An 11579-nucleotide genomic window follows, 5' to 3' on the forward strand; every position below is an offset into this window, starting at 1 on the left:
ACAGGACTTATATCTTTAATGGTAAGGTCCTGGGCAGAGTTGCTGAATGAAGAGATCTTGCAGTTCAGGGTCATAGTTCCTTGAAAGTGGAGTGGCAGTTAGATAGGGTGATGAAGAAGGCTTTTGGTACACTTGCCTTTATAAGTCAGTGCATGGAATATAGGAATTGGGATATCACGTTGAAGCCGTTGTTGGATTACTGCGTTCAATTCTGGTCTCCCTACTATAGAAAAGTTGTTGCGAAACTTGAAAGTGTTCAGAAAAGATTTACAGGAATGTTGCCAGGCTTGGAGGGTTTGGGCTAAAGGGAGAAGCTGAATAGACTGGGGCTATTTTCTCTTGGAGCATCACAGGCTGAGGGGTGACCCGATAAAAGTTTATAAAATCATGAGGGGCGTGGATAGGGTAAATAGGCAAGGTCTTTTCCCTGGGGTGGTGGCGTCCATAACTGGAGGGCATAGGTTTAAGGTGAGAGAGGAAAGATATAGAAGGGATCTAAGGGGCAACTTTTTTCATGCAGAGGGTGGTGCATATATAGAATGAGCTGCCAGAGGAAGTGGTGGAGGCTGGTACGATTGCAACATTTAAAAGGCATCTGGATGAGTGTATGAATAGGAAGGGTTTAGAGGGATATAGGCCAAATGCTGGCAAATGGGACTAGATTTATATAGGATATCTGGTCACCATGGATGAGTTGGACCAAAGGGTGCTGCATATCTCTGTGAATCTATGAATATAATTGTATTAAAAGCTGTTCAGAGTTCATTTTACTGATTCCTGTGATGAGGGTGTCTTATGAAGGAAGGTTGAACAGGTTGGTCCTTAACCTATTGGAGTTTAGAAGAATGAGAGATGATATTATCAAATGATCCTGATGGGATTTTAAAAGGTGGATAAAAATAAGGTATGTCCTCTTGTGAAGGAAACTAAAGTAGAGTGTTTCTGGTCATATTAATTTTACTCCAATGTCAATTTTATTGAGACAACTGAGAAAGAGTTAAGAGCCACTGATGCAAGTTGAAAAGAATAACACAAAAGAATGTGTTTTAACGTCCTTTCAAAATTATGGTTAAAAGAAATCCAAATAGCATATTGTAATGCAGTTCTTTTTCCTTTATTTATTAAAGGGATAAGGGCATTGCTGGCTCAGCAGCATTTATTGCCCATCCCAGAGGGTAGTTCAGAGTCAACCATATTGCTGTGGGTCTGGAGTCAGATGTAGGCCAGACCAAGTAAGGATGGCAGTTTCCTTCCCTAAAGAACGTTGGTGAACCAGATGGGTTTTTCCTGACAATTGACAATGGATTCATGGTCATCATTAGACTCTTAATTTCAGGTCCGCACAACGTTATCTAGGTCTCTGGATTAACAGTCCATCAATAATACCACTAGGCCATTGCCTCCCCAAAAGTGTGCAATTTACACATGTTAGTATCATTTATTGTAGAGTGTAGATTTTGAACTAATATATATAAGGCGGTAATAATTAACTTGTTGACATTTCTGAAGCCACAACCTTTTTTTAACAACCAGAATAAGACAGAGTTCCTGGAGTTATCATAGGAATTTGTTTGAATTGTGAGAGTTTTGTAACTGGGTAGGTATATACTGTAAAGCATTAACATACTTACAGTTTAGAAGAATGGGGAATTCATTTCTTTTCACTGAGCAGAAAATGCATGGCTTGGAAAATTTTTTGGGTCAGTTCACAGAAGTCCTGGGCGGACTGAGAGGTAAGAACATAGTCAACTCCTGAAGAAAGGAGGTTAGGAAATAGGATACCTCAGTGTAATGGGACAGTCTGAAAGTTCCAGAATGTTTGGTTAGAACCCTAAAGGAGTTATTTGAAGCTGAGAAACTCTAACTGCAGTTGTGCAAACCAAGGAAAAGCCTATCAAACTCTCAAGATCGGGAATTAAAAGAAATAGTTAACTCAAACCTATTGATGTAAAACAAAGGCGAACTTTCTCCAGTTTTCCGGTCCTGTAAAGTGATGGCATTGGGATAAATTGGGTTGTATTTTTATTGTGTGTTTCAAAATCTAGCAAAATATGTTCATATTTAAATAGTGTGCTTTATCATACTTTATCTTCATTTCTTTAGCATAATAAATTTTTACTTTGTTGTTAAAACCAAATCTGCAGCATTGCAGTCTTCTGTTTCTGTGAGTCTACCTTGTTAAATTAAAGGAAAAACAAAATATGTTCTGGGATCTGAGTTGTCTGGTAATGACATCAGCTGGGATCATAACAATATAGTATTTGGAATCTTGACTTCTATTTGGGTGAATACAGGGAGGACGAAGAGAGTAAACCACAGCCTATGTTGCTACTATGTTATATTAAATATTGTATAATGATTGCCTTAAATACTCTTGACCATACTGCCATGAATTTAGTAGAAAGATTTTTCTTTGGATTTTCACAATTTCCATTTCTTCATCTCTCAAAGGAACAAAGACCAGTTAGAATTTTTTTTTTCCAGAACAATCAACATTAGTAAATCTACTGTAAATCAATTTCTCCTCTTTTTTAGATGATTTAACATGTAATGTTATTGCATTTGCTGATTAGTAGACAACAATACACAGGCACTTTTTAGAATTGGATACCGAGGTCTTTCCTGTTTGGCAGCTTTCCAAAATGAGTAAACTTTAATAAAAGCTGCAATCCTGAGGGCGGTTCCATCAACTATTATATTCAGACTGGCTGCAAACATCAGTTACCTCTCCCAAAATGGCGACCAAGGCAGAAAACATCTGAGCAACATTCAACACTTATAGATTGGATTCTCTTACTCAATATTTCGTTAGTCACCATTTTGTCCAAATTACATACAATATGGGAGGGGGGCTAGTATAGATGTGGATTATCGATATCACACCCAAATAGTTGATCTTACACCTCCAGGAAGCTATAACACGTGACACGGAATATATGTGGAAAATTGATCTTGCTTTGTGTCAGTTCTGGCTTAATGACAATGCTCTCTTCATTAGAGTGTTCATTGACAGAGTTCAGAGACTGCAGCATGTAATCCAGGATAACAAGAGGGGGAAGTTTACTATCAAGGATACTGTTGTTTGAATGAGATTCAGAATTAAAATCCTTATGTGCCCTCTCAACTCCACTTGAAAGATGTAATTCTCCTAATATTCATCCTTCAACCAACGTGAATATATCGTATTATCCGATCAATTAGCTTATTTCTGGTCATGGAACCATGCTGTGCATGAATTGGTGTCTTATTTGCGTACCTCACCAGAGTGAAAATACTTAAACAAATCATTGACTGTGCATTGCTTTGGAACACCGCAAGGTTATGAAAGGTGATATATAAATTGCAAGTTTTGTTGCCGAAATTACATAAATTGTTGATTTTGAAGTTTTATATATGCAAATACATTTATTTTACCTTTAAGCTTAATAGCTATTTTTCCTTCATTGATCCTCCACTCCAGAAATTATTGACCCTTTATGACAATACTTCCACAAATACCAAGCACCTCAATTGCCTTATTCATGTGTTCGAACCTTGACACTGAATGTTAAAAGGCTTATTTTTTAACTGCAGAGGAACACAATCAGCCTAATCTCCTATCCTGATGTTACAGATATACAGTCCATCAAGGGACACTAGATAGTCGCACATTGAGTGATTTCACTGAAAAATTAAAAATCCTTCACAGAAAACTTGACAAGGTAAATGCAACAACAGCCTCTGTCTCTCTCTGGGCTCTATCTTATCATTTACTCCCTACCCCACCCACTGTCCTATTTTCTGCATATAAAATGACATTTTCCCAGCCACCATCAGTTCTGAGGAAGGGTCTTTGGACCTGAAACGTTAACTCTATTTTTCTCTTCACAGATGCTGCCAGACCGACTGGGCTTTTCCAGCAACTTTGTTTTTGTTCTACAAGAGCCTTTGCTGCCCCTGGAGAGTCTAGAACTCAGCAACACAGTTTCAGGATAAAGCGTTGGCCATTTAGGACTGAGGTGAGAAATATCTCCATTCAGGAGTTGTGAATCTTTAAAAACTGTCCAGCCCAGAGAGATCAGTCAGTCAACAAGTTGGTATTGAGGGAACTGAAGATACTAAAAGGGAATCAAGGAATTAAATAGTGTAAGAAGGTGTAGCAAAGGCAGAAAACAACAAATAGTGTAACAGGCTTAAAGGTGCAAAAAAGCTTATTTTATTTTCTTATGATTTTTCCATTTTAACCAGGAACAAAAGAAAGAAGGCTGGAATTCAGAAGAACATGGGGTCATTCAAATACTGGTGCCTGAATATTTGCAGCATGAGGAAGTTATGTGTTTATCCAAGACTATTAAAATGTGGCTTTTATTGATTTGTTTTTCACTCAGTCAAGTCAAACGAATAAAACGAAAATCAACTGTGAGGATACAACACTGAATGCCAAAAACACTGGACAACAGCCAAAACAGGCATGATCAGATATCCCTCACTGCACTAGAGTCTAAACTGTGGCCTGAGCCATTAAGGAGTATCTTCACTATTTGGTTACAATGGAACCATGAAGATTACAGTATGGAGATGGTCATTTAGCCTGTCGTGTCTGTGCAAATTCACTCCAAGACAGCAACTCAGCCTGAGCTCCTCTGCATCCATGTTTCATAAGGAGCAGGAGTAGGCAGTTCAGGCCCTTCAGCTTACTCTGCCATTCAATACCATCAAGGCTGATCTCATATTGGCCTCCACTCCATTCTCCTGCCCACTTCCCATAACCCTTAATTCCATAGCCCTCCTAGTTGTGTGTGTATGTGTGTGAATCCCACTGCCCCGGCCACAGCAGTGAGCAGATGATGGGGAAACAACATGAACCAGATGAATCTATTTGAGCCACTCAAATTTTTCCAACAATACACAGATGGGACTGCCATGTGATAAAACACTGCTCATTCCTCATTGGTTGGTATTTCAGGTGGTCTTCATTCCCTCATTAATGTTTTCTCTTTCAGCAGGATATGGAAGATAGAGAATGTGGGGAAATAAACTGTGACATCTTGAAAAATGTCCATGTTACAGAGGAGGAGGTGCTGAACATCTTAAAACGCATAAAGGTAGCTAAATCCCTGGGACCTGATCAGGTGTACCCTAGAACTCTGTGGGTAAGCTAGGGAAGTGATTGCTGGGCCACTTGTTGAGATATTTGTATCATCAATAGCCACTGGTGAGGTGCCGGAAGACTGGAGGTTGGCTAATGGTGCCACTGTTTGAGGAAAGAGGTAGAGAAAAGCCAGGGAACTGTAGACTGGTGAGCCTGATATTGGTGAATGGGCAAGTTCTTAGAGGAAGTCCTGAAGAACAGGATTTACATGAATGGCAAGGACTGATTAGAGATAATCAAAATGGCTCTGTGCGTGGGAAATCATGTCTCACTAAATTAATTTTGTTTTTTGAAGTAACAACGAGAATTGATGAGGGCAGAGTGGTCAACACAATCTATATGGACTTCAGTAAGGCATCTGACAAGGTTCCTCATGGTAGACTAGTCAACAATGTTAGATCACATGGATTACAAAGTGTGGAGCTGGATGAACACAGCAGGGCAAGCAGCATCTTGGGATGATGAAGGGTCTAGGCCCGAAACATCAGCTTTTGTGCTCCTAAGATGCTGCTTTGCCTGCTGTGTTCATCCAGCTCCACACATTGTTATCTTGGATTCTCCAGCATCTGCAGTTCCCATTATCTCTGATACTATCTAGACCTTTGGGGAGAAGCAGAGCAAGACACAGGACTGGTTTGATGCAAACGCGAATGAGCTCAACGTACTGCACTGTTGAAACACAAACACCAACCTACACAGGTAACACTGCAAGCGCTGAGGACAGCAAGAAACAACGCACAGAAGACAGCCAGATGCTGTGCAAATGACTACTGGCTACAACTATGCGAAAGCATCCAGTTATCATTTGACACAGGCAACATATGTGGAATATATAAGGAGATCAAGAAAGCCATTGGTCCAACCCAGAGCAAGACAGCTCCACTAAAATTCAGGGCAGGCGAGATCATCAAAGACAAAAGCAAGCAGATGGAAAGATGAGTGGTACATTACTCCGAACTCTATTCTAGGGAAAACGGCATCTTGGACAACGCGTTAGACACCGTGAATGCCTACTGGTCATGGAGGAGCTGGATGCATTGCTGACTGCTGACAAGCTGAGCAGAGCCATCGACAGCTTACCCACTGGGAAAGCATCAGGGTTGGATGGCATCCCACCAGAGGTCATCAAGTGTGCAAAAGGAGTTTTACTTAGTCACCTACTGGAACTACTGTGCCATTGCTGGGAGGAGGGAACGGTGCCGCAAGACATGAGAGACTGCAACATTGTCACCCTCCAAAAGAACAAAGGGGACAGAAGTGACTGTAACAACTACAGAGGAATCTCGCTGCTGAGCATCGTTGGGAAGGTCTTCGCCCGCGTGGTCCTGAACAGACTACAGAAAGTCGCTGCAAGGGTATATCCCGAATCTCAGTGTGGTTTCAGGTCGGAAAGCTCCACAATCGACACGATCTTCTCCCTCCGACAGCTACAAGAGAAATGTGGAGAGCAAAGACAACCACTCTGCGTCGCTTTCATCAACCTCACGAAGGCATTCGACCTTGTGAGCAGAGGCAGCTTGTTCAAAATCCTCGCCAGGATTGGTTGTCCTCCAAGACTCCTCAGAATAGTCCAATCGTTTCACGCGGATATGAAAGGCGTCATTCAATTTGATGGCTCTTCTCCGGAGGCTTTCAACATCTGCAGCGGTGTGAAGCACGGCTGTGTGCTTGCCCCCACCCTGTTCAGCATCTTCTTCGCAGACATGCTGAAATACATGTTTGGAACATCAACTGATGGTGTCTACCTCCACACCAGATCGGACGGAAGGCTGTTCAGTCTGTCCCGGCTGAGGGAAAAATCCAAGGTTTGTGAAGTACTCATTAGAGACATGTTGTTTGCAGACAATGCAGCATTGGCAGCACACTCTGAAGAGCAACTACAGCGCCTTATGGACAACCTCTCAAGAGCCTGCCAGGAAATCAGCCTGACCATTAGCCTTAAGAAGGCCAATGTGCTGGGTCAAAGCGTTGAGCATTCCCCCCCACCCCGCCCCCGTCATCACCATCAACAACTACGAGCTGGAGGTAGTCCATGAATTCACATACCTCGGCTCCATTATCACAGACAGCCTCTCCCTGGGCTCTGAGATCAACAGGCGGATCGGACAAGCAGCCTCCACATTCACCAGGCTGACCGGGAGAGTCTGGGAGAACACAAAGCTGACTACAAACACCAAGATTGCAGTCTACAGGGTGTGCGTCCTCAGCACACTGCTTTACTGCAGCGAGACCTGGAGCCTCTATTCCAGACAAGAGCGGTGTCTCAACGCTTTCCACCTTTGCAGCCTGAGACGCATTCTGGGCATCAAGTGGACCAACAGAGTCACCAACACCGAAGTCCTCACCCGCACCCAGGTACCCAGCCTCTTCATCCTACTCCAACAACGCCACCTCCACTGGTTGGGTCACGTACATCGCATGCCGGATGGGAGGATCCCAAAAGATGTGCTGTATAGGGAATTGGCCATCGGCAAGAGTGTATGAGGACGACCTCATCTTCGTTTTAAAGACGTCTGCAAAAGGGACATGAAGTCAATGGACCTGGACGTTGAGAGATGGGAAGACGTTGTAAATGATCGCTCATGCTGGAAATAGGAACTACGCAGAGGGCTGGAATGAGGAGAGGAGAAACTGAGGCTTGCCGCTGAGGAAAAGCGCGTTCGCTGGAAAGACAGCAACACGGCAACACTGGAGGACAGTGTCTTCAAATGTGGTCGCTGCAACCGAGACTGTCACTCCCACATGGGCGTGTACAGCCACAACAGATGCTGCGCTACTGCCAGCAGCTGGATCAAAACTCTTCAAGCACAAATCCATGGTCTCTCAACTGACGGATGCCGCACCACATCTTAGATCACATGGAATACTGGGAGAACTAACTATTCGAAAACAGAAATATCTCAAAGGTAGAAGGCAGAGGGTGGTGCAGGGTTGCTTTTCAGACTGGAGGCCTGTGACCACTAGTGTACCACAAGGATTGGTGCTGGGTCCACTGCTCTTCTTCATTTTATATAATTGACTTGGATGTGAGCATAGGAAGGATGGTTAGTAAGTTTGAAGGTGTAAACTGGAGGTGTAGTGGACAGGGAAAAAAGGTTACCTCAGTACAACAGGATCTCGATCAGATGGGCCAATGGACCAAGGAGTGGCAGATAGAGTTTAATTTAGATAAACATGAGGTGCTCCATTTTGGAAAGGCAAACCAGGGCAGGTATTGTACACTAGTAAGGTCCTCGGAAGTGATGCTGAACAAAGATCTTGGAATACAAGTTTGTAGTTCCTTGAAAGTGGAGTCGTAGGTAGACAGGGTGGTGAAGAAGGCGCTTGGTATGCTTGCCTTTGAGTCAATGCATTGAGTATAGGAATCGGGAGGTTATGTTATGGCTGTACAGGACTTTGGTTAGGCCACTATTGGAATACTGCGGCAATTGTGGACTCCCTGCAATAGGCAGGATATTGTGAAATTTGAAAGGGTTCAGAAAAGATTTACAAGGATGTTGCCATGGTTGGAGGGTTTAAGCAACAGGGAGAGGCTGAATAGGCTGGGGCTATTTTCCGTGGAGCGTCAGAGACTGTAGGGTGACCTTTACAGAGGTTTATAAAATCATGAGGGGCGTGGATAGGGTAAGTAGACAAGGTCTTTTCCCCAGGATGGGGAGTCCTAAACTAGAGTGCAAAAGTTTAAGGAAGAGGAAAAGATTTAAAAGGGCCCTAAGGGGCAACTTTTTTATGCAGTGGGTGGTGTATCTTTGCAAAGAGTTGCCAGAGGAAGTGGTGGAGGCTGGTACAATGACAACACTTAAGACATCTGGACGAGTGTATGAGCAGGAAGGGTTTAGAGGGGCATGAGCCAAATGCTGGCAAATGGGAGTAGATTTCTCTAGGATATCGGGTCAGCATGGACAAGTTGGATCGAAGAGTCTGTTTCTGTGCTGTATACCTCTATGACTCATTTTCTAAACTCCTTACTAATCAAAAATCCATCTCCTCAAATTTACTCCATGTGCCATGCACTCTGGGATAGTAAATTCCACAAATTCATGACCCTTTGAGACACAGCCTTAAATCTAACACCCCTCATCCTAAAGCTATAACCTCTTGTTCGAGATTGCCCCACAAGAAGAAACATCCTATCTATATCCATTTTGCCAATCCCCTTTAGCATCATTTATATACTTCAATTAAATCTCCTCATTGGTCAAAACTCTATAGGCCTAAACTGTTCAATCTCTTTAAGAATCATAGAATTGTACAGCACGGGAATAGACCCTTCAACCCAACTCATCCATGTCGACTGGGTATCCCAAGTTCATCTAGTCCCATTTGCCAGCGTTTGGCTCATATCCCTCTAAACCTTTCCTATTCACATATTCATCCAGATGCTGTAATTGTCCCTCTTTCCACCACTTCCTGTGGCAGCTTGTTCCACACGCACTTCTTTCTGCATAAAAAAGTTGCTGCTTAGGTCCCTTTTAAATCTTCCTGCTCTCACCCTAAACCTACACCCTCTAGTCTTGGACTTCCATACCCCAGGGAAAGGCTTTGGCTATTCACCCTACCCATGTCCCTCATCATTTTCTGAACCCCTATAATGTCACCTCTCAGACTCCCAACACTCCAGGGAAATTAGCCCCAGCCTACTCAGCCTTTCCCTATAACTCAAACATTCAACCTCGGCAACATCCTTCTGAACTCTTTCATATTTTTTTCATCAGACAAATCCTTCATCTCAGGAATCAATCCAGTGAACCTCCTCCAAACTGCCTCCAATACAACAATGTCCCTCCTTGAGTAAGGGGACAAAAATTGAATGCAATACTTTCATTGTCATTCTGCAGGTTTTCTCTCTTCAGAAATTCATCCAATTCCCTTTTGAAAGCTAGGACTGAATCCACTCCTATCAGTAAAAGCATTTTTAAAAAGTGAAAAATAAAACAAAGAACTGCAAGTGCTGAAAATCGGAAAAAAAACGTAGATATTGCTTGAGAAACTCAGCAGGTATGGCAGCATCAGCAGAGTGAGAAAAACTGTTAACATTTTGAGTCCAGTGACCCTCCTACAGAACTGACCTTAGCTGGGAAAAGCTGGTACATTTTGGTGAAGGGGCCTGAGATGGAAACAGACCCCAGGGAAAAAGGCAGGGTGACAAAGGGATTATCAATAGTAAGCTAGGGAAAAGGAGAAGCTAGATAGGTGATAGTGGGGGCTATGAGTAGTTGAAAATATATTGGATATGCTGAAAGCAACCTATGTCATGACAGGGATAATGGGAACTGCAGATGCTGGAGAACCCAAGATAACAAAGTGTGAAGCTGGATGAACACAGCAGGCCAAGCAGCATCTCAGGAGCACAAAAGCTGACGTTTTGGGCCTAGACCCTTCATCAGAGGCTCTGATGAAGAGTCTAGGCCCGAAATGTCAGCTTTTGTGCTCCTGAGATGCTGCTTGGCCTGCTGTGTTCATCCAGCTTCACATTTTGTTATCATGTCATGATAGGGCCTTGGTGTGGTGGTACAAAATAGACATGGAAAGAGGTGTTCATGCTCTATGGTTGTTAAATTTGATGTAGAGTCTTGAGAGTTTGTCCTCATCTCACCCTTGCTCCTTTTGCCGTAAATCGCCTCCTTTGGGTCTCAACCATTTGACAAATGGGAGGAACATTCCTCCCCAGTATCCTGTCTAACAGTTCCAGACTCATCCATCAAATCTCCTCTCAGTAACCTGCTCTCCTCTTTTGAAGGAATGCACCAAACTCTCCATTGGAACTGAAGTCCCTCATTCCAGGAACCGTTCCCATGAACTTTTTCCAAGCCCTTAGGGTGGCACGGTGGCTAGCGCTGCTGTCTCACAGCGCCAGGGACCCAGGTTTGATTCCAGCCTTGGGTAACTGTCTGTGTGGAGTTTGCACATTCTCCCTGTATCTGCGTGGGTTTCCTCCCACAGTCCAAAGATGTGCAGGCTAGGTGGATCAGCCGTGTTAAATTGCCGTGGTGTTCAGGGTTGTGTGGGTTGTAGGGGAATGGGTCTGGCTGGGATGCTTCAAGGGGCGGTGTGGACTTGTTGGGCCGAAGGGCCTGTTTCCACACTGTAGGGAATCTAATCTTCCTAAAATCTGTGAAGCTTAGAATGCTTCTTTGGAGGCCAAACAGCATTTCAAAGACCTTCATTGAATCCTCTACCTTTCAAATACGAAACGTTATATTTTCTATATTTTAAAAAATATTTTACATTCACAAGAAAATCAGGATACCAAACACCTTTGGTAAGCATTTTTTAGCACCCATAAACCTCTTAACAAATAACTTGCCCTCCCATCTTTTCTTTGAAGGGGACAGCGAGAGAACATTTTATGAAACACCATACCTGCTCCTGTTCTAGAACATTTTCACGTTTGGATCTGGTTTTCCTTTCCTCACCATTCCGCTTTAATTCTGACCTGATATGTCTC

This window comes from Stegostoma tigrinum, chromosome 47, assembly GCF_030684315.1.
Source record: "Stegostoma tigrinum isolate sSteTig4 chromosome 47, sSteTig4.hap1, whole genome shotgun sequence".
Taxonomy (NCBI): Eukaryota; Metazoa; Chordata; class Chondrichthyes; order Orectolobiformes; family Stegostomatidae; genus Stegostoma; species Stegostoma tigrinum.